This window comes from Neolamprologus multifasciatus, chromosome 4, assembly GCF_963576455.1.
Source record: "Neolamprologus multifasciatus chromosome 4, fNeoMul1.2, whole genome shotgun sequence".
Classification (NCBI taxonomy): Eukaryota; Metazoa; Chordata; class Actinopteri; order Cichliformes; family Cichlidae; genus Neolamprologus; species Neolamprologus multifasciatus.
In genome coordinates this window covers 6,685,943-6,710,107 of record NC_140442.1, presented here as the reverse complement: position 1 = coordinate 6,710,107, position 24,165 = coordinate 6,685,943, and the positions used below count along the sequence as shown (strand labels likewise).

General features: G+C 37.7%; 1 protein-coding gene and 1 long non-coding RNA gene across 4 annotated transcripts in view; both read right to left on the bottom strand.

Moving 5' to 3' along the window:
• The window catches only part of asic2 (acid-sensing (proton-gated) ion channel 2), a 422,593-nt gene that overhangs the window by 390,450 nt on the left and 7,978 nt on the right, over positions 1–24,165 (bottom strand). The window lies entirely within an intron of this gene.
• Positions 1–24,165, bottom strand: part of LOC146519660 (uncharacterized) — a 42,122-nt gene that overhangs the window by 17,578 nt on the left and 379 nt on the right. The window contains exon 2 of the long non-coding RNA XR_014873747.1: positions 102–24,165. This is a non-coding gene — a long non-coding RNA (uncharacterized LOC146519660). The remainder of the gene's footprint in view (positions 1–101) is intronic.

Sequence of the window (24,165 nt, the reverse complement as noted above, 5' to 3'; positions counted from 1 at the left end):
CGTGCCTTCCTTAGAACTGAAGAAGCCTCTCGGATGAGAGGTGAAACGTCTTCAAGTAACTTAAAGAAGTCCAGACGCTTTTCTTTGCAAGCTCCTTTGGCCTCGTGGGAAGTTCCCAAATCGGGGCTACTGCATTTCAGCTGTATGACTGACTTGTCTGCTCAACCAGTGAGGTAAACCAGTGGTCCCCAACCCCCGGGCCTCGGACCGGTACCGGTCCGTGGCGCAAAAAAGGTTGGAGACCTGTAAACCATCCAGAACCTCATAGATGTGACACAGTAAGTCAAACAGGAATGGTGACATAGTTGTTACAGTACAGTGATTTAACAGCAAAATGACATAAGAGCTCAGCAACATTGTTTTTATATAGGTATGTAGGTATTTGCCAGTCAGTCCAAGTTAGTCAGGCTGCTTCCCTTAAGGCAACCTGGTGCAATTGGCTTGTGATCAAGAGTGGTCCCCCTTAGTCATAATAAATACTTGCAATCATTCTCCCACAGGAAAAAAAAATTGTATTAACTCTGTATGGGCTTTAACAGGGGAAACAAATTCCACTAAAAAGGAAGTTTAGTGTTTCCATCACAAGTACTGTGAAGCCAAAAAATAGCTGACAATAGCTAACATAAAGCAAAACCTAAATCCCAATGCAATACTACAACAGTACATTAAACAACTGCACAGTATTGGCCGTTTTTGACAGGTGCAGGGTAAAAACATCACAGCAGACATGGTCATCGGATTCAAGGAGTAAGTGCAGCAATAAAAAGGGAAACTATGTTTCAGTCTTTAATGTAGACTTCAAGGCCAATGAAAAAAAATATGATAGAAAAAGGAACTTGAAAGTAAATCCTTTGATTAGCACTCAGAGCCAATTAAAGTATTATATAACATAGCACAAAGAGGAGCTTTCATGATTTGTTTTAAAATATTTTTTTCTTTTTGAAGTTTTCACTATTTTTACTCTTTTTTTCTATTCATCATTTTTCAGTCTTACATTTGTCTGGAATAATGTGTTGCTGTTTTACATTTATACTGTGTGAACAAAAAAAACTTCCAGTCAAAGGAATTGTGCCCCGTAGTACTTTATCTGCCTGCCTTATTTTACAATTTTAAAACAAAGCTGAATCCAAATATTGAAGAACACGCATCATATAACGAAATGTGTCAATTCCTTTTACGCTCTGCAGACGTGTCACAGCAAAAACATCTAAGGTCATGTTGCGGTGCTCAAAGATGGCAGTAAACAAGTCAGTTTATCAAATCACAGGCGAGATGCACACATGCTAAACACACACACGCACACACAGAAAAAAAAACACTGCAGAACTGAAAGTACACACTTGAAAACACTGAGTGTTTCAGCACCGTGTGAATCAGTTTGTCACAAAGTCACACGGTAAGCTACAAATCCCTGCATAACATGGAATATTTATGAAGAAAACCACAGCACTGGTACTATTGTTTACTTTCAGTTCCTGCGATTTCAGAGTTTTATTCCTAAACTGTGTCAACTTGATAAAAAGTTTAGAGTTGCTGCAACTGACAGGTCATACTGCCTACGATACGCACACAGCAGCATTCTCCTGTTGTGCCACAACAATAGATACTCTGTTGTGGTTCGAAGCACTGCTACTCCTTCACCGGCTCAGTCAGGAAACCACCAGCTGCTGTCTCCTGTACATCATGATTTTTCTTTTTAAAACAGAATGGAATAAAGTGGCTTTTATATACTTGTACAATGAGATTAAAAACAACTAAAATAATTTCATATAATTGAATATATATTAATCATATTCTTGTTATCCAATTGAGCATTTTGGGGGACTCAGCCTGTCCCAGCTGCCACAGGGTGAGAGGCAGGGTGGACCCCAGATGGGTCGCCAGACCATTGCAGGGCCAACTCAAAGAGACAGATAACAATTACACTCACATTTACACCATCAAAAAAACCAACAACATATAATTCTAGAGCTCTGGCCCAGAGTGAGATCACAGAATGAAAAAGATGCCAGACTGTGTCTGAGTCCATGATGAGAAAAATCCCTCACAAGTGACCTTGTACTATGACAGCAAGTGGGCTGAACCAGTGTCTCAAGCATTTATCACCACAAATGCTGAAGACCTAGTATTCATTCAGGGCACAAACACAAAGTTAACATCGAGACGATTTAAATGGGCAGCATTTTACACCAGATCAACAAGAAGGACTGTAAACTGCAGGTTCTCTCACACTTTTAATTGAGTAAAAATGCCAACAGGGTGCAAAGAAGAATCAATACAACAGCTAAGAGAGAAACAAAGAAAATAACACAGCTTAAAACTGCCACAGTCAACAAATTTTAATATTTACCTGAAATACAAAATAAAATGTTGACTGCATTTCACCCTGTAATTAAATTACCATCACCATCCATCATATTCCAAACACATTTGTAATATATTCATATTGTCATTTTGTTCAACTGAATAAAAATCTAATTTTATACTGATCAAAGCATCCAATGAAAGACAAAGAAAAAAACTTTGCCTTTTTCCTTCCTGTGTGACAAAGGAAAGTATGAGAGTATAAGAGGTGGTTATACAGAAAAATTACTTCAAAATTAAATCTGAAATAATAAGATCTAAAAAACTTTTTTTTTTTTTTATCAAATCCTGCCTTCATTGCCTCACTGGTGAATTTCTATGATTTTTTTATTCCAATTATCACTCTTTTCACTCCAATTTGATGTAGTATGTAAAGATCAGAACCTCTTGATGTTGCACTGTAGTATCATCATAACAAAGAATAAAACGCTCTTATTGGCCACAGACTGTGAATACAAGTAAGTAAAGATTCCCATGGAGCTGAGCTGAAACAAAAGTGAAGGAAATTATCTATATAAAATCATTTTTGTCTGTTTCTTTAATAACATATTACTGTCTTAAAAATACAGTAATAAGTTAGTCTGACTTCTACCAGTGACTTAACCAGAAGAAGATCATGCTGATGTAAGCATGAGTAATGTCTTTACATGTGAAAAATGAGTAGGATTTATACTTCATGAACCAGAGATGTCTAAAATAGCACTTCCAACTTTACAACTCTTTGGATCAAACACCTGACCTATTTGGATGACACCCACTTTGTGGGTGTCGGTACAGAAGCTGGTAACCAACTTGCCATCCTGTGTGAGGAGTCTGTAAGACTGTGAACCTCTTGTATTTATCTTTTAGCGTGGACAGTATTTGTATAGTCCTGTGGTCATTATTCTTGAGGATTTGGCTCTGAAAGTCATAAGAGAGACAGAAATGTCATCTTTTCAGGCTGCTGATGGAATAGAAACGGATTTGTCATATTTTATCTTCTGTTTACTTTCATTTGATCATATTAATGTGGCAGGTTTGTATACGTCTGTAAAGCTGATATTTTTATTGGTAGCATTTATTTAACAGTTGCCACAAACAAGGATAATTTCAAAAAGAATAATAAAAGCTTCTGACAACTAACCATTTTGAAAACAAGTAAATGAGATTGTATCTCTTTGGCTTTATGTCATCTTTATGTCAGCATTTCTGAGATTTTTGCTTTAAAAACATGTCCTAGTGAGAATATGTTTGGTGACTGGAAATAACCAGATTTTTCTAGCAGTTAGCATTTCAGTCTGAAACCACCTGAAATTTCCATGGCTTGATTATGTACCCTATAGTATTATTAAGTCTGTCTACAGGCTGTATTGAATTACCTCGAAATTGCTTGGACAATAAACATCAGACAGGCTTGTCAAAGAAGGAAACGTAATGTTACTGTTGCTCTGGACATCGGTCATCATGAAATAATGCACAATGTTTGTTTGGTTTTACATATTACTCTGTTTTGCTCTGAATGACTTAATCTCTCAAAAGTACAAGTTATAGTAATCTCCAAAACTCCTTCGGATTTTTTATTCTCAGTCAATCACACACAATGAGAACATCAGAGTGTTTTTGAAAAGGGTTAACTGTACTGTTTCTTTAACCTCCTAAGACCCAAACTCTTCCATGGCATGCATTTCTTTATTTCTCTTTGATATTTGGGCTGATTGGGGCCTGAAAAATGTAAAAACAAAGAATTAGCAGATTTTTTTTTACCTAATTTTTGTTTCTAAGAAAAATAAGAGCCACATATGAGGATATTCGTTTAAAATTTCAATAGAACAGTAGCAGTATAATGTCCTCGTAAGTGGATATCAGGCCCCTGTAGAGCAAAATTAGAGTATTTTGGTCTAAATAACCCAAAATGTGATGTCCACATATGTGGACGCCAGGTCCTAGGAGGTTAAGGCAACGCTGATACCTCTGCACCAATCATACCTCCTAATCCACCTCAAAACATCACAATGTGATTCAGCTCCAACTCCATTGTCTCAGTAATGCAGCTGCCAACAGCTGTCCTCTTTCTACGCTCTGAGAGTGCCACTAGAAGAAGGAGGGTCCCAACTGCAGCATATGGCGAACTAGTTCATTTGCTGCTGTGCTAAGCTGACTAAGGCTGTCAAACAGGAAAATGAATGAATAAAATGGTGACTGCAAAACAAAGAAAACAAAGATCCATTGTAATTTTGATTTGCAGATCTGAGATGGAGGAAATCCTTCTGATGTGTGACAACAATACGACCTAAATAACATCAGTCTCATAGTAGCCAGCTGTGTTGCCAAACAGTGTAAACATTATTGCCCTTGAGGCTAACATTAGCTAGCATACTAGTGTTGGCAGATATTGCTGAGAGTTAAAATCTCACTTCCCTGTTGTTTACTGCTTCTTCTCCCACTATTTCATACAGACTCATTCAGCCTCATGCTGTTGTTTTCTTCCTCACTGCAAAGTTACAGCAAGCTGTAGTTCCAAAGCCTTCATTTTTCTTTGTCTGTGTCCCCATGAGGACGTGTGAGATAGCACAATGATCTTAATAATAATCCCAGTGTGTAATGCACCATTACCTGGAAATCATTTAAGTATGTTCATGTTTGAGATTTCACACAAAAAAATATTCTAGTTCCTTTTCTTTGAACAAACACAATTTCAAAATTGGCTAAGATTTTAAAAATCTTATAGTCTAAGCTTGACATAAATTGATTCATCATTCATATAGCTTAATTACCTTCTGTACATTTTGGAGTCATGAGGAAATGTCCTATGAAACTTCCTTATGCAGTTTAATCAGCTTTAACTGTGAGCAGAAATATTCCTGTTTAGAAACGACATTAGAAACCTCATGTAAATGTAGCCTTGAGGTCTAATTGATATGCATAGCGACATCAAGCATTACCACAGATACTGACCAAAGTTGGTGTAGCTGCTGATATTTTATATGCACCTCAGGTCACCCGTTTTATTTTCTCCATTTTAAAAAATAAAAGGACAAAAAGCTGCAAGCAAGTCATCATAAGCACAGCAAGAACTCAGATTTAATATCACATATCTGAGTACTAGAAGGTCTACAAGATAATTTGGTTTTATTTTACTGCTAGGTATTGCAAGTGAATATCTGACATCTAATAAGAAAAAAAATTATTTTAAATTCATTCAAGAAATTATTAATAATTCATTTAGAGCTACCACAGACCCTTGGCAAGTGAAAACAGCAAGAAACTGAAAATCTCCCTAAATGTTCAGTGGAATGCAGAAAACTCACATCAGCACTGTGGCACTACGGGCCAGATTTACTAAGACTGACTATGTCTACATGAGAGTTCAAAGTTCTGCAAGTGATCCACTAACTGAAGCACTTATAACTAGTGCAGTCTACCAGAGCAAGTGATTCAGTTTCATAATAATTCACTTTAAACCAGGTTTTATGTATGTAACTCCCTCCAAAAACAGTGAGCAAATTAAGCTCAATGAGAGCTTAATAGCTGACGGAAAATCAATGTTTTTGATATACCAGCAAACTCTGCTTTTTGAAATTGCTTGTGAATGTGTGGATAAATTTGTGTGATTTCTGCATAAATTCTGTAGAGTGCAAATTGATCTAGTGGAATGCATTAATAAAAAATATCCCATCATGTAAATCTGCTAATCTAATAATTTACCATCAGATCCTGACCCATCCGAATGTTAATGTTACTGAGTCACTTGCTGAAATACATACCTCGCTCTTAGGTTTTATGGCTATCACGTAAGTTTTATAATTATGTGCAGCCTAAGTATAACATATTGTACTGTTAAGGCATTATTCTAACATACTTAAGGTAAGTCCCATTAACAGTTTTAATTTGAGATACATTATAGTATGTAATAGATCTTGTACTGTAGAAAGTAAAAAAGAATACATAAAAGTCATTTTCAAGTGCAACTGAAAAATTACAACTGAAAAAAACCTGAAAAATCAGCTGAGAAAAGACACACAAATACTTGTTTCATTGGGTAATAAACTGTCCCTGGAAATGTGAATGAGAAGATGAAACACTTGTGACGCTATAAAGCACTAGTTGTCTCTGGTCTTTTATTTGTCTTTGGTTTTGTGCTGTGCTTTGTTCTGCAACAGCTAATGGGAAGAAAATTAGCTGTGTGGGCTATACCTGGGTCCACTAAGTTAGACTTCCTACAGCCACTCTTTCCATCTTTGACACCAACTCCCTAAATTTACCAGCATAAGTACAGCATGATTTCTCACATTTCTTTTGTTTTCCATACACTCTTCCACATGCACATGCCTACATTGCACAACTGACCTGCTGAAAAACATGTGCTCTTGATTTATTTATGTTCTTGTCAATAAATCCTCAATTTGTCAATTTTAATTCTCAAGTTACTTCCTTAAATGGTCTTACACGCTTTCTTACAGTCAATGAATCAGGCTATGACAAATGGGGTCTTATCCGGGATGGAACTGCAAAGCCACTACTCGTTGTAAAAAGTAACTTTTTGTCCTGTAAAATAAGACACATTACACATATCTTGTATTGGTATTTTCCCCTACTTTCAGTTGTCCATAGAAATTAGGTTCTGCTCTGTATCATAAAAATACCAGTATGATTGAGAATCCAAATTTTGTAAAGCTCAGTGACTTAATGAAGTTGTTACAGGACACAACAATTGTTCCGGCACTGCGTTCACAGTAGGACTGCCACAAATGATCAGATCATGCATCCACTGGACATAAAACTTATAAACTTATTGCACCAGCATGCATCTGCTCTTATATAACTATCTTTAGCTTACAGCTTAATGTGTTTAAGGTATGTGCTAACTAAAACTTAAGATGATAGTTTATTAAACTTTTAATGTAATTTTGTAGATTATCTCGGTGAAGTTTAATAAACTCAGCCATCTTTTCCTTGCTATCTAAAAACAAACAGGACATTGGAGTAAATTCTCAACCATCTCACTCTTGTGTTTAATCAGTTTTCTGTTTGACGTTTATTCAGCTGTGTGAAAACTATAACTTTAATTTCAGCTAAACCAATTTACTCAGCAACAAATAAAACACAGAAAAAAGCCAAACAATAACATTTTTTAAGTTATCTAACTGATTATATATAATGTTCAACCTGAGTATCAAAAGACCCCAGGGATCTGAAAACGATGTGCCGGGGGTTTGGTGTTCTCGCCGGCTCTAGTGAGGCTTGAAGCCTCGGCTAGCTATCAAGCTGTTGGGTAACAGACGTCTCCGAAAACTTTGGAGCACTTTTGCAAATATGTGATATCTTGATAAACTGAGCAGATATTTGAAGTTTACACACCTACATTCTCGCCTGAAAATATCGTAAAAGTTTAAACAGAAAGAGTAATATTAAAACTAAGTAGCTGCCGCCATTGTTGGAAACTGGAATTGGCTGGGCGGCGCTATGAATTCTGCAATAGGTTGGGCAATGAAGGATACACCCGACCCATCCTTCAAATCTGGGGAAATGAAGGACGCATTTGTCGGCCGCATTTGGAGGAGTCTTCGAATTTCGAGAGCCTTTGTCGCTTTATATATAAAATGAACAAGCCACAAAGGTAGCAATCAAAAATGAAAAACAGTTATAGCTATGCTTTGTTTTAATAAAAGGATTTATCTTATTACTGATCAGTTGTAGTTCTACAAATAACCAAATAGGTTCCTATTTAAACTGCCACGTCACTGTAGAAATATTGTAAAATAGGCAATATGGTTAAAATTATTCATTTTTGTTCAGACCTCTCTACATAAATGTGTTTATCCTGTGTAGTATTTCAAAATATTATGATTTCAGACAGAGCTAGGAAAAATACCATCATCTTACCAAGGCCATTCATCCCAAAAGGAAGAAAATATTGCATTGCATTAGATGTGCTCATTTCTGACTAGTCTCTTGTCACCTGCTGAGATAAAAGATGTTTTTTCCCCTCTTACAGAACACTAATTACTTCAAATCATCTGAAACATGTCTCCATGACGATTCATATTTAAAAACAGACTAAAGATGGAAAATATTGGCAGAAAGAGAAAATAATACCGAATTGTGCCTGCAATCTAAAAGTATCAATGACAAGACAGCTCAGTAGTGTCTTGGGTGTTTTTTTGCCCTGTATAGGCTATATCACCCAATGAAAGATTCTGACCTGGATAGCCTTGGTCATAAAGACATTTTCAAAAAATCATTCACACAATTTAATAATAATAATAATAATAATAATGTATACTTAATTGATCCTCGTGCGGAAATTCCTCTCTGCATTTAACCCATTCAATCAGTGAAGCAGTGGGCAGCCATTGGCTGCCCGGGGAGCAATGTGTAGGGACTGTACCTTGCTCAGGGGTACCTCAGGGTAGCTGTCTGGTAATTCACACTCTAAAATCTGCCAGGATACTACTCAGACACTGGGATTTCTGCTGCAAGAATTCAAGTATTAAGTCATTTTTAAACTAAACTAAAATTACTGAATTCAAAATAAATATTCTGTCCCAAATGATCTGGGTCAAATATAAGTCACATGCCTAACCATCACCCATCAGATAAACAAAGGAAAGCTCACGTATCTCACAATACAAAGACAGATTTCAACAGAAGCATTTAGCAGTTAATTTATCATAATTTACTCAGACAAGAAACCAGAGTTCAGAGTAATAACGAATATCAAACCTCAATTTATTTATGGTAAACCAAAATGTTACCAAGCTTGCATTACAAGTTTGGTCCAATTTAAAGATTATTTTTTTAATATGATAATTATGTAACCAACTCTTTAACATTTATTTAAAAAACTTTGTCTTACAATGACATTGTACACAGTATTTGTATTAAAATAAATTAAGGAATTTGTCCAAGCACCAACACTGAAACAATGTCATTATTAATCAATTACAGGCAATACAATTTAATGTAATAATATATAAAGCAAAAATATCAAATGTTCAGGACCACTTTCTGAAATGTGAGAGTTAATGTTTTTCTTAATTATATATCAATACATATAAAATATTTTGGCGATTAGAAACTACAATCAATTAATTCATAAATGTAAAATAAACGTTTTTTGCTGCAGAAAGCTAAATTGTAGTAGGTGACTACAACTGCTGCTTGCAGAACAAAAACAAAATCTCACAAAGAAATAACCTTGGTGTCCTCAACTATTCTGCAATCGATTAACTGAGAGAGGGTTTTCCAACTCTGGGAGGTCATTGTGGCAACAGTGATTTAATCACCTGTCCTGACAATTGCAAAGTAAAGAGCAAAATAACTGGCCCAGAGTGTGAGCTCAACATTGCCAGATGACCCTGACAATGACAAATTGTCTCACAGAACAAGTTCATAATATTGGCAGATGATATGAAAGGGGGAAGGAAATTGTTATAGGTGTTTTTCCATAGCAGAGCTGAAAAATATCGGTTTTATGTTTGACTGCCCAAGTCCTGAAATTATCTTCAATAAACAAATACTTAGAATGAGAACAGATATGGCTATACACTGACAGTCACTTCATTAGGTACACCTAATGAAGGTTTTGGTTTAAGAACTAAAAAAGCTTCTCGAATAAGAGGTTAAACATCTTCAAGAAACCTAAAGACCAATTGTTTTCTTTCCAAGCTCTTAAGACCAGCGGTCCCCAACCCCCGGACCACGGTCGTTTGGTACCAGGCCACAAAAGTTGAGGCTCGGGTGTGAAATTTCTGGTTTTCTGAGTTTTTATTTTTTTTTTATTAAAAAAAGAAATTGTTAACTTTATCGTTAACTCTGTTTCCCTGGGTCTTTTCCCGTGTGTTATGAATAAATCTTCTTTTTTGGTACTGGAACTGGTTTTATTTTGTTGTATTTATCCGCGACACCTTAAGGCCGATCCGTGAAAATACTGTCGGACATAAAGCAGTCCGCGGTGCAAAAAAGGTTGGGGGCCGCTGGCTAATGTGTGTGTGTGTTAGTCCCCGTAGGGAAATTACTGCTCTGCATTTAACCCATTCACCCCGTGAAGCAGTGGGCAGCCACCAGTGCAGGGCCCGGGGAGCAGTGTGTAGGGACAGTACATAGCTCAGGGTAGCCGTTCAGTGGTTTCAAAACCCCAACCTTCCGATCATGGGGCAACCACTTTACCTACTGAGCTATCCCTGCCCCTGCCTTAGGCTACCATGACCTGGATGACTGAAAACCTACAGAGACATTAGGTACACCTGTTCAACTGCTCATTAATTCAAACAATGAATTTAGGCATGAATACGTGGTGCTGAAGTTCAAATGAGCAAAAGAATGAGGAAAAAGGCGATTTGAGTGAGTTCGAACATAGACCAACTCATTTTGCATAAACAACCTAAGTATTTCAGAAATTGCTGATCTACTGGGTTTTTCTCACACAGCCATCTCTAGGGTTTGCAGAGAATGTTGTGAAAAAGAGAAAATATTCAGTGGGCAGCGGAGAAAATGCCTTCTTGATTTCAGAGGACAGTGGCGAATTGCCAGACTGCTCAAGCCTCAAGCTGATAGAAAGGTAACTCAAACAACCGCTCATGACAACCAATGCAGAAGAGAATATCTAAATGCACAACAATGTTGAACACTGAAACATATGGGATACAGCAGCAGACTACAATAAGTGTCACTCCTGGCAGCTACAAACTAGAAACTGAGACTCTCCATTTGGATGCCAGCTTCATGAATGCATACATCTATCCTGCCTTGTGTAAACAGTTCAAGCTGTTGGTGGTGGAGTAGTGAGTATTGGGACTGAACATGTCCATCCAATGATAGTTCACTGTGTTAAATGGCCTCCACAGACACCAGATCTCTATCCAACAGAGCACTTTTGGTAAATGGTGGAGCTGGAGTTTTGCCTAAATGATGCAACTGGACGTGCAACCAGCCACTGTGTCATGCTATCATATCAACATGGACCAAAAGGAATGTTTCCAGCAACTTCTTAAATCTATAACGTGAAAAATGACGACAGTTTTAAATGCAGAGAGAACAAGTATCAGTAAGGTGTATACAGTGAGTGTATACAGTAATGTTCCTTCATATTCTTGACACAACACCTCTGAGGAGTCCCCTGAGATCCCTGAAATTCATTGTGCATTATACACCACCATACATAGAATCTAAATAACAAAAAACTACCTTTAGTGACAAGCAGAACAAAGACTCCCAGTGCCAGCGCTATTTAACATGAGCTCTTTTACATTCTCATCTCAATGTTGAATCCTCCTTATTCAGCCAAATAACACATTTCAAAAGTCAGATATGTTATTTTTGACATGTTACCATTAACAGCAGAGGTATAGTTCACTAGATGATTCACACATGTGATAACCTACACTGACCATGTGTACACAGATGTGTGGAAAAGTCTTGCCTGTTTACTGTACCATGTGTCAGTGTCTGCTGGTAATAGTACTAATTTGGTAGAAAATTGCAGGTGGGACAAAGAGTGTTGGCTGCAGAAGAAAATAACAGCCAATTGCTACCTTACCAGAGCATCAGTATTTCATTATTTAGTCTCCCTTCGCTGGTAGAGAAGGGGTAAAAAAAAAAAAAAAAAAAAAAAAAGGTGACACAAAACAGTAGAGCGGAGTTCAAAGCATCAATGACCATCATTCTACTGCAGTTCCAAGAAAAACAGAGTATTATAACCTTCATAAAAGGAAGATTTTATTGCATGGCTGTTGTTTTAGCCCATCTTTACTCAAAATACACTGTTGGGCTGAGTGTTTTTCATTTCTTATTACCAATATAATTTTTATTCCAATGCATTTGCAAAACATACCCATGTCTCCCATCTGCACCACCACTCGTGCCAGCGGACTGTTGAAGCAGTGTTACTACTGATCCTACCGGGGCCTTGGCTGTTACAAAATCAGACCATATTACCTAAAAGATCTTCATTCATTCAATTTCTTCTGAGATTGCAAAGGGGTTAGTTAATTCATGAGCTAACCATTAAACATCTATTGAAATGTGTGGCTAACCAATCTGTTTTCACCCTCTGGCTTCTTAAATATAGGACAGATTCATCTTAGACTCTGGTTAACTATTGTTTTCTTTTATGTTGAATACTAAGAAGAGCAAGTAAATAAATTGTTTAATTGATAATGAAAATAAACGGCTGTAGGGGCCCTGTTGTAACATCATGTCTCTTCTTTTTTCTTTTCCTGTTTGTCAAACAAACAAACAAACTTTGCCCAACTCTCTACCCTTTCATCCTGCCCTTTTCATGCAATCAGCCAGGCATGAGACAGCACCTCTTTTGGTGTCAGCAGTCTTCTCCTAGCCTGCTGTAACATTAACACACATGTCCGACCTGAGCTCACCCTGCTCTGCTCCTCCTTTCCCACCTGCCTGCCTGCCAGTCGTCCTCACACTGAGAAAATGTCCATGTAGATCCCAGATCAAACACTGCCTCTGCTGCTCGCCTGCTGTCAGTACATATTCATAACAAGTCCAAACGCCACAACCACCGACCTTCCCGTATCAGCTGATGCCGACAATGAGCTGGCACATTCACTTCACAAAGATGCACTCATCCTGTCAGGCACACCAGCAGGTATCACTACCAGCAGTATGGGAAGTGTTGTTGCAGCATGACATGATAGAGACAGCTACTAATGCTACAAGTCGCCGCATGAGGTATCTCAGGATGAAGTTTGGATCCAGATCCGTGGACATCCAAGCAACCACTCCTTGAATAATGAATGGGAAGGGAAAGTGAGGCGGTAACTGCCAAAGCAGAACTGAGTGTGAATGCAGACGAGAGAAAGTAAATAAGGCAGCACTGACACAAATTCTGAACAGGTAAGAAGGTAAAAAGTACAAGGTGACAACAGCAGAGTGCGATAAATAACTCAGTGCATTTGTTTGCATTTGTTTCCTGTACGATAATGATGCTAATATATGCGTAATTTACACAAAATAAAAACTGGAATGTATTTTTTTAAGTTTACTTTCATCATAGGAAAAGAATGGCTAGTTAAGATACAGAGTTGGAAGAAAGGATTATGCCTGGTAAAATATTCATTCAAATGAGCTCCCAAAGGATTCTATGAGTGCTGCAGAATACAATAAAAGCACAATGCTCCATTATGTGAAATGTCACAAGTTCAGATTTATGCAAGACAGCATATCAGACATCTGAGATGTCTCTTATTGAAGGCTTTTGTGGTTTTCACCATGGTGTTCAGTAAATACCCAGACAGGTACTTCAAATTCAGTGTCATCACTGCCCATACCAATTTCCCTCCAAGTGAGAAAATGGGGACATGTTATGTGCTGGTTGCGCCAGCACATAACTGTCTTTATACTGGTGTGCTATTTACCACATTTCCTCAAACAGTAGCCATGGGTCTTCTTTTTTTTTTTTTTAACCTTAACCACAGATGCCAGCAAGTTTGTATTAGAGGCAGGCTTTTACGTCCAAGTACTCCTGTTTGATTATTAAGTAGTCATCTTGGACAATTCCCACTCTAATTTGCTTCCATTTGTCATTTCGAAGGTCGTTTTAAGCTAATTGCACCAGAGAAAGTAAAAACTAATACATCAGTAAGATCAGTGAGAACATTTCAGGTTCTCTCATTTAACACAGGAGCAGACATTACTAAATGCACTTATCTACACTAACACAGGCATGGTCCGCAAACCAGCTAACCTTTAAAAAAAAATCAAACATGACAAAACAAATATAAAAAAAACCCAATATATAGCTGACATTCACAATCTTTGCAGCTGCAACATGAAACCTAAACACTTGCTGTCCTCCAACATTTCATTTGCAGCATACCAGCTTTTATCACGGACATTGAAATCAGATCCAATATGAATTTCAGTGAAACAAAAATCAACAATGTAGCATCAACAAAGAGGTTGGCCAAGACATCCAATCCATGTCACTCTCACTCTCAACAATCACTTAGGGTTTATGAATCGGGTCTGTTCTTTGTAACAGTGTACTTCAAGATCAGAGGAGCACTGAGTAGACAGAGGACAGAATAAAATAGTGTATTCTTTCATCTTTTTCAACATCCACAAACAAACTTTAACCATGCTAACAAGCAAATAAATGGTTGTTCATGCAGGTTTTATTTTATTTTGTACACAGCGCTTCTGCCAAATGGAGGAGAGAGGCAGTGATGGCAGCTGAAAGTGAGACTTTACTCAGTCTCAGCAGAACAAAACTTAAATTTTTAAAAACAGCAGAAATCAAGTTTTAGGGTCATACAAGTTCAAAACACAGCAAGTAAGGCACAGTCAACAGAAGAGAGAATTCTCCAAAAACTATTTTTTGACAGCTGTCACAAACCAGAATTAAACACAGCTTGGAGAAATGTATTTTAAATTAGCATCATGATTATATTTACTTAATACTGGTCTTTGAAGTCCGTGATTTCAATTCAATTCAATTTCTATATTGTCCCACAAGGGGAAATTAGTTTAGCAGCAGGATAAAAATAAACAGAACAATAAAATAATAATAACAATAATAATGATAGAAAGTTCAAGGACAATTATTTGCCATTAAGGAGACAAGACGCAGTAAGGATAAAAGAGACCTGGAGTCTTTTAGTCCTCCTCGGAGGAACTTTAAAACGGCGGCCGGAAGGCAACAACTCAAATTCACTGTGAATAATAGAATGAGCCTTTCTAAGCACATTTCTATTGTAAATGGCCAAAAGTCCATCTTGCCAGCGCCCTGAAATTTTGCTAGCAGTTTTTACCAGAAGTCCCAACCGATTCTTATTCTTCACCGTCAGGTTACCAAACCAGGCAGCGATACAAAAAGACATCACAGATTCGATAAGACTTATATAAAACAAGGACAACATCTCAGATGAGACATTAAAAGACCTCATTTTCCTTAAAAAGAACAGTCTTTGTTGAACTTTTTTAGTAGTGGCATCAGCATGAGATTCAAAACACAGTTTATGGTCAAGTACCACACCTAGATATTTATAACTCTCAACTATCCCAATATCGGCAGTTTTAATGATAGTGGGTGATGAGCTATAAGAGGACTTCCTAAAATCAATAATCATGTCTTTAGTTTTTGACACATTAAGTGAAAGGAAGGACTCATCACACCAATTCACAAAATCATCTACAACCTGTCCATGGCCTGACTCGTCCCCCACTAGAAGACTGACGATCACTGTGTCGTCAGCAAACTTCAGGATGTGTCTGTTCGTGAAATTGCTGCGACACTCATTTGTGTACAGAATGAACAGAAGGGGAGAGAGCCAACAAGCCTGGGGTGATCCAGTAGAGGAGGAGAGCACTTCATGATCCTTTTACACAAAGAAAAGCCAGTTTGTAAAATTTAAGTTAACTGAAACCTCACTCACACAGATACTAGCCAATAACCACCTGGCAACCAAAAGTCGTTGCGACCTCCAACTACACCAAAGTGGCTGGAATTCAAATTTTCATTTGGCAGGTGATTGGTGTCAGGAAATACACACTATTCCCTAGCGACCAGTGGTTGCTAAGGGGTCACAGACGAGTCTCTAAGCCTGCGCAACTGGGGTTTAACTAAAGTGGAAGTGCATGAGGTAGATAAACAGCTAAATAGTATTACAAGATAAAAGTGTGAGATTACTTAACTGTGAATAATGCAAAGGGTTGCTTTACGAATGTGCAGTAGGCTCAGCATTAACATACTTTTAGCTCTGTTCTCTGGTCTCAACCAATTCTTCTTTTTTTATGTCATTACTTCTTGTAAGACTAGGTTCATCGCATTTTATGTTAAAATAATGTTAGTGCATTTATATAGGCAACGTATGTCAGATGCTTTATTGGAAGAACTTGGATCTATTGCTAACATTTACTAGTAATCCAAACAGAGGATTGAACGTAATGAAGTAAACTGACCAGAGATTAGATAACAAATGTTAAATGTTTTTAGCTTGCAATTATACTTCACTTAAAGATATACTCCAAAATATAGTGAAAAGGAAGACTACAGACAGACAGACAAACTCAGAAGCAGACAGAGAATCAATCCAACCTTGGCCTTGTGGGGCCATCGTCTGTGATTTCCAGTCATGCTGTCTGCACACTGTCCTGTGTCATTTTGATAGAAATATCACACATTGTCCTGACACCAATGTAAGATCCTTTCTAGGAGAATAGCACCCATACCTGAAGACAAGGCAGATCCTGACAGAAGGAGATGTTGAAGGGGTTATTAAGACATTTAACCCTTCGTACTAGAGCAGGGCGATATGACCAAAAATATTTGTCACGATATACATTTGAAATTTTGCGATAACAATATAACTGACGATATAATTGACACTAGACAAAATGCTTTACAACTCCACAACTTTATTAGTGCAAAAAACCCCATCAATGTATTTTCAATTAAACAAGCAGCTGTTTTTTATGTGCATTAAAGTTATATAAAAATGTAACAGTACAAATTCTTTGCTGACAGTTTAACCAAAAGGCATTTCCAGTGGAAAATGGCCGACATATCCTCAGCATAACCATGTATAATATCCACAAAACTTAAAAAGAGGTTACACACACACAATACGGTAATATTATGTTGAAGCACAGTACGTATCACTCCGCGAGGCTCCTTCCTACAACAGCCGTAATGCTCCGACAATCCACCAAGCCGTGCGGCTTCGTAGCTTAGCAAAGTCGTACTAAAACATTTAACAGATTTTCGAGCGCCGTGTACGACATAAAATCGTTTTGAGGTCAGTAAACACAACCAGAATTCATACATAAGGCACACGGGATTATAAGGGGCACTGTCGATTTTCAGAAAAATCAAAGGATTGATTTTAAGTGTGCCGTATTTTCCAAACAACACAGTAATAACGACGGCCCGCTAGCATGCTCTACCAAAAATAGTGCTTTGTTGTGTATCTGACGGACGAAAGCTAAACCAGTTCCACACCACTGAAGTTGCAGCATTTTTACAAACCAATTCTGGTTCATCTGTTTTGTTTAACGATCCGCTTTCGCTCTTCTCATTCTGCGTCGCCGCCATGTGCGTATGTAAACAAAGGCACTGTGCATATGCGTTTTACCCATATTCTATTGTGATATTTAATTTTCCTATCGTTGCCCGAAATTACACCGGTATTACCGTGAACGGTATGATATAGCCCAGCCCTACTTCGTACCATTCCTCTTATTTACTTAGGCCTCGTCTCCCTCTCTAAACTTTGTACTGTAAAGCACAAGCAAGTAATTGATATATTTTCTGCACAACATGCAGTTGTTATGAATTGACTGAAAAAAATACATTAAGAATGCTTTCTGACCTTGTATATTTAAACCACAGTTAACTGCAGATGTATATGCAAGTAGTTGTTACATAGTCCTTAGAAAGATGATAATGGCCATCATGACTCAACAAATCAAGGTATCAGTTTAACCAATGGTTGCTTTCCATCAAAGTCTCTGTATCCTGGCAGAAACAGGGCCCTGAAAATCCAGCTCTCACATGTGTATGACGGTCGAGATCAAAAGAGCTCCAGTGTAGCTTACGGAGATTAAAAGAGACAGGTGGACAAAAAGGACTCTGAAAGAGTCAGCCACCCTGTTTAAGGAGAACCTGTGATTTTTTTTTACCATCAACTGGTCAGTTCTGGAAATCTAATGCTCAGCTTAGACACTGTGAAAGATTACAGAAAGGCAAAGAAGGCTAACATATGAAAGGTAATCACTTCAGATATCATGAAATCACGTGTTTGGCTACTGTGTTGATAAAAAGTACCCAGCTGTCTGTGCTCTGCTCCCCTGCAGAAGCATTGTTGATGTAGTCATCTTTATCAGAATTTACACAACGAAAAAGCTGACTGTCAAACGTGCTCAAATCCCCATAGCAGGAAATTAAACAGTACAGACCATGCAGAGGAACTGGTGATGGATGATGGATCAATTACATGTCCCATGTTCAGTTTAGTGTTTTAATCCCTCGGTGTAGCTCCTATTTAAAATCCAAATAGTTTATAGCTTTTTCTAACAATAGAACGATCAGCCTAATTTTGACAAGATTGTAAATTGTCTCTTTGTAAAGTTAATTCTTTACCGCAGTGAGATCACTTTAGGCACACCACTCAAAATGCCACCTTGCAAACTGATGTAGAGACAGCCAGTCAGTCCTGTGTATTATTGGTATGCACCATTTAAGCACCTTAAGTAAAAATTTGACAGTTAGAAACTAAATCTTTTGACAACATTTGACAAAAATTTGCATTTATACATTTGTTTTCTTTGCTGCACCAACAAACTTTCTGAACTCTGAAGTGACATACCAACTGAACAATGAATCACATCCAACCTCAAAACAAATAACTAAGGACCAGAAATGTTAACAGAGTGAGCTATAGCAGTTCAATGTCCAATTCGATCTAATAGCACTAATTCATGAATATTTGATTGCAGTCAATGCATTCCTTTATCAGAGTACTGAAACCAAAGTAGGTTTTCCAGTAGCAGCAGATACCCTGACTGTAGCATTCAATTCCAGTTCTGTGCATTACCCTTGAAGGCTTGGCAATACTTTTTGCACACGGTATGTGAAGTGTAAAAAAAACATTACCAGTTAAACACTGAAACATGAACATTTTTTACTTTGATCTACCCCTGAAAAGCACTGAAATTTCAGGTGCCAACTGAGAAACCAACAAAAATATATTCAGGAGCTTCTAACTCTGTAGATGATGTAACAACCTAATCATACTTAAGTACAGATTAAACTTCAAAGTAATATATTAAATAATTGCTTTCCAAAACAGTTTTAGGGATGCAAAGCTGTTTTATCAAGGGATTTTCACCTATTGGCAAAATACAGCTCAGGAGTCAGAACTGGTCTACGGACTATCTCAACATCTAAGAGGAAAACAAACAAAAAATACATTATACATACAAAATAATAATAAAAATTGATGACTAAAAGCTGTAGCTCCAGGAGGGTTTCACCTAGATTTTCTTTTTTGATAGTTTTTGATAATAAATAATGGATTAATGTCAGCTGTCTCTGTACAGCTAGTAAGTTTCTTTTCACTTGAACAGACCTGAACTCCACCATCTTAAACTTTAGTCTACGATAATACTCTTGGTTCTTTTCTGCAGCCTAAGCTCACAGCGTCGCCGCACCTCAACCAGTTCTCACCCAGCTTCAAGTGCTGGTTTTAGTGACCCTCTAGCTCACAGATATTAAGAAAATATTGGGGGGTAGCAACACACTGCAGCCTAAGATGGTGGCGTTAGTTTATCAAACTGCAGAATGAGTCTCACAACATAGGAGTGCTATGATGACCACAGAAGTGCTGGTGCTAACGGTTCAGGTGGGACTGAACTTTCAAAATAAGAGCATGGGGGATTTCCCAATACCTTAGTGATCACATCGTTTTCAAAGATGGACAAAACAAATAAAATCAGCAAACAACTCATAGCCAGTATTATATTAGCTAGACTAATTAACGAATCACACTTCAGGAGTTGTGAAGTGTGACGCATTAATGTTAGGTTAGGTACATAAGTGGAAACAGTCTTACTCAAGAACACAGGTCACCACAAAAAATTATTTAATTCATTCGCATGAATATGACCATGTTTTGTGACCAATGTTTATTTTATTCTTTCACTGATGCAAACATCAGTGATTTTAAAAATAAATGTGTAACACTGAGAATTTAAGGTGACTGCACAGCAGGCTGAGACAGAAAAGTCAACATTTTCTAACCTTTAGTTTCTGAAACAGTCACGTAGGCTTATTTTAGAGTCATTTGTTGTGGCCACTGAAATTCATGGATTTCAACACATCTGAAAACTAAAATTGCACTGAAACTTCAAGAAGCATATAAATATGATTGCAATCTCAGGCTTTCACACAGCTTTATGCCTTTATGTCCCAAGGTGCTGCTCCCGGCTGGCTATACTCTCTGCAATACATGTAAACAATAATACGAATTCTCAAGCTGATCAATAAAGCATGCGAGACAGTATTTCTGGGAGGTTAAGTACTGATTCAGAAAACATGTAATTTTCACTCTATGGCTGCCAAACAGTCTAAAGGAACTCAAATTAACTAGCCACTTGACCTTTGATTTCACAAACAGTCAATATCTGCTGGAAGCAACTGATGGCTAATTCATCAAGAAGCTCTTACACACTCAAACACAAACACACATTAGGACTGATGGCATATGACAACACAAACCCATACACATTAAAATATAAACATAGCCTGCAGTACATTAAATCACACACATCATCCCATCCTCCTCCCGTGGCCAAGATGAAGTAGGTCTCCAGATAGGTTGCTTAGGTAATGGGCCATACCACTCTCCCATCTTTCAGCTTTCTCTTCTTTCTTTGCTAGTGTGAGCGCCAGCCAACATCTACAACCATGACTTCATGGACCGCCCTGCCACAGCTCCATGCCTCTGCCATAAACCTCTCATTTTCGGTTTCATGCAGAGAAACGCTGGGTGGTTAACTTAGTCACAAGAATAAAACGTAGTCTGGCCATTAGTGATGTCCTGAGCTAGACGACAGGATGGAGGTAGTTTTTCTGAATGGGACTGCCTACAGTTTTAGTTAAGGAAGCTTAAACCAATTAGAGCTGCTATTTTTTATCTTATGAATCAATTATTTGATTGACTGAAATATAATCAGCTTTCCCTGGCCATTTGTTTTTCTGTTCTCTTTTTAGCAAAATGCCAAATGTTTTCTACTTCTATTCTGTTTTTTCATCTTAATGTTGATAAAGTAAGATAGGATAAGGCATGACCATGGCTTCTGTTTTTTACGGACCAAACAGTAGATCAGTTATTTAAGAAAAAATATAAAATTTCCAGCTTACTGACAAATGAAAATAATTATTAAATGTAGGCAAAACCTATTATCCAAAAGGCTATATTATGTCAACATCCTATAACTGAATTCAGCTTTGGGGCAAACAGTATGGGCAGTATTTTGTTCATGCTAAGGACAAAGAGGCTTAATGAACACATTTCCATAAACACTCCACTTCCCATTAGCAAGGCACATCAGGCCATATACTGTCCACTGGTATAAATTATGTGTCACATCGCAATATCTATGATATACCAACACCACACGTGAGTGGTGAATGAGGCAATCTCAGGCATGCGGAGGCAGTTTAGTACTTAAAAACAGAGCTACTTCAACAGGCTCCATGAAAACACCTTGCAAAATATGGAAGACTACACTTGCCAATAAACGTGGAAATCACAAACTTGTTTCAGTTGAGGCAAAAAAAAAAAGTACTGTCGAGCAAAACCAGCCTATGACAGTTATCCTTGGAGAAAATGCTAGCAGCTAGTGATGTGCTTCCCAGAAGTAAACAAATGTGTCAAATGAGCATCACTCCACCTAACTCACTAGATAGACTACCACCATTGCACCATTGCTGCTACTGATACCTCGTGTCAATAGATTCACACTAACAGAATTAAGTAGTCTGTCATCAATGAGAGCAGCTTATTTGAAAAGAAGACTTTCAGTGGGCTTCAGTGATTTTCAGAAACCAAACAAAATATTCTAAAACAAGGAATAATAAACCATTAAAAAATACACTCCAAATTTGGGCCTCTAGTTTTTTCAGTTCGATGATTTCTGATTTAAACTCCAGTTTGATTTTTTTGAAGCAAAGTTCCAGCATAGCTCCCTGTGACTACTATGGAAAGCAATGCTTCGGATGCCCATATCATAATTTAAAGTGTTTTTTATGTGTAATATGGTTAAGGTAGCCTGATAACACAGTTATAGGCTGTAATTTAGGTTGTAACATGCCTCTCATCACACTAAGCCAAAATCACATACAAAAAGATAAACAATTATTCATTAAATCTAGTATCCTTTATCATTACTATATAAAAAACAAGCTGCTTTGGGGCAGTGTACTCCATGTCTTAATGTGATAAAGGCCACAATGTTCACTGATGTATTCACTCTGTTAAATTAACAATTTACTCAAGAAGACTTCCTTTGTACTTCTTGGTAGACTTAGCTCAGAACAAAGCTGGAACGCCATCCTTCTTAATAATTCTATGTGACAAAAAAGGACACACGAGTATGCTCCTCGGGATTAAAGCTGTAGAAACGAAGCACTTCACTTTCACGGTCACACCCAACATCTCCTGCATCATTTTAGTCAGGGAAAAAAAGAAAAACTTTGTTTTGACACAAATAAATTAATCATTACATTAATTACCAAGGCAATTATTTTTAGTAGAAAACCCCTTCGGGGAAAATTACTCCTTTTACACACACTCCATCATCAACCTACTATAATACACCACTGCAGAGAGCTGCAATGTCTACTACATAAGCACTATCCACACACTAAGCTGTCTGTCTGTGGCTACACTCCAACTTTTCTTCCAAGTTGGTTAAACAGCACAGGTTGCCTGCCTCTCCAGGGTGTTTTAGAAAGGCAGGCTTGTGGGTGGCTGTGGTGCTTTCCATGCCCTTTAAAGAGACTCAGATATCATGCCTGCAGGGAATGTAAAATGCCACGGTAATACCACATTAGTGATTAATACAGTACATCCACTAAAACCTAATGTGACGCACTGGGCTTTCAAATGTTGAGAAATGAATGCAAAAGTGATAAAATGCTGTTAGTGAGATGGAGTGGCCAGAGGAGGAGGAGAAGGGGGAGGACAGATTAGAAAGCACATAATCCCCCGACACATTGGTGACTGACAGTAAGCTACTCCTGCTCTACTGGTGAAAGCGAGGCAAATCTAGCCATGCAATAATTAGCCTGTGAAGTGCTAAGGCCACAGGTTGCATGTAATGACTAACTGCTGTTGTTGTAAACAGCCAGCACCATTACATTGACAATGCTGCTCCAACAAGGTTCCGGTCAGAGGAATGGATGAGTAGCTAATTAGTATCTGTTTGATACAGACCTCTGGGTCTGGCTGCTATCAGGTTTCACATTAAGCCTGAGAGTGTGATAGGGTCATCCCAGGATAGTCCTACTACAGGGGTATTTATATATATTACTGAAGCACTCAGGGAATGCAGGAGAGGCCCAAAGAGCTGATTCACTCTGACAGACACTGATGTGTCTTGTCAGTGTGATCAATCAGCATTTAATCATGGCTATAATCACACCCAGCAAAACAAACACAGGCACAGGGAAATTGATTAAACACATAACACATGATAGGCTTACACCTACACCAGCAAAATTTTAAGGATGGGCAATGGGGTACAATTTATGCCAGGAAAAGACTGAGCTGAAGTTATTAGGCACACAGTTTCTTACAATTTTCACTGCATGATCAATTTGGTTAATAGAAGACTCCCTAAATGATAGTCATGCTCATTAAATTAAAGACATTTGGCATCTGCTCCATTTCCCCGAAGGTTAAAGTTTCATTATAAAGTGTAGGTATGATATTAACAGGATTCTTCCAGAATGACAAGCCTTAGGGAGTGAGAGGGTGTCTATTAGGGTTAGGGTTACAATTGGAAAAGGTGGTCTTTGTTTCAGGCAAAGCGGGACAACCATTAAAATAATAGCATTAATAAGTATAATAACACTAACCCAATATATAGTACTTGGCTCTGAGTAAAAATATTAGATGTCTAGAAATAAATTAACCACATTTCTAAAATACTTGACAGACAGGTATCGAATCAACACTGCAAAGCTAAGCCAAAAAATTATATTAAGTGCTATTTACAAGCTAGAGTCAGCAAGCACTTAAAGTCGTTACACTGCATAAAATAATGGAATTAAAAGCAGCACAAACAAAATCACAT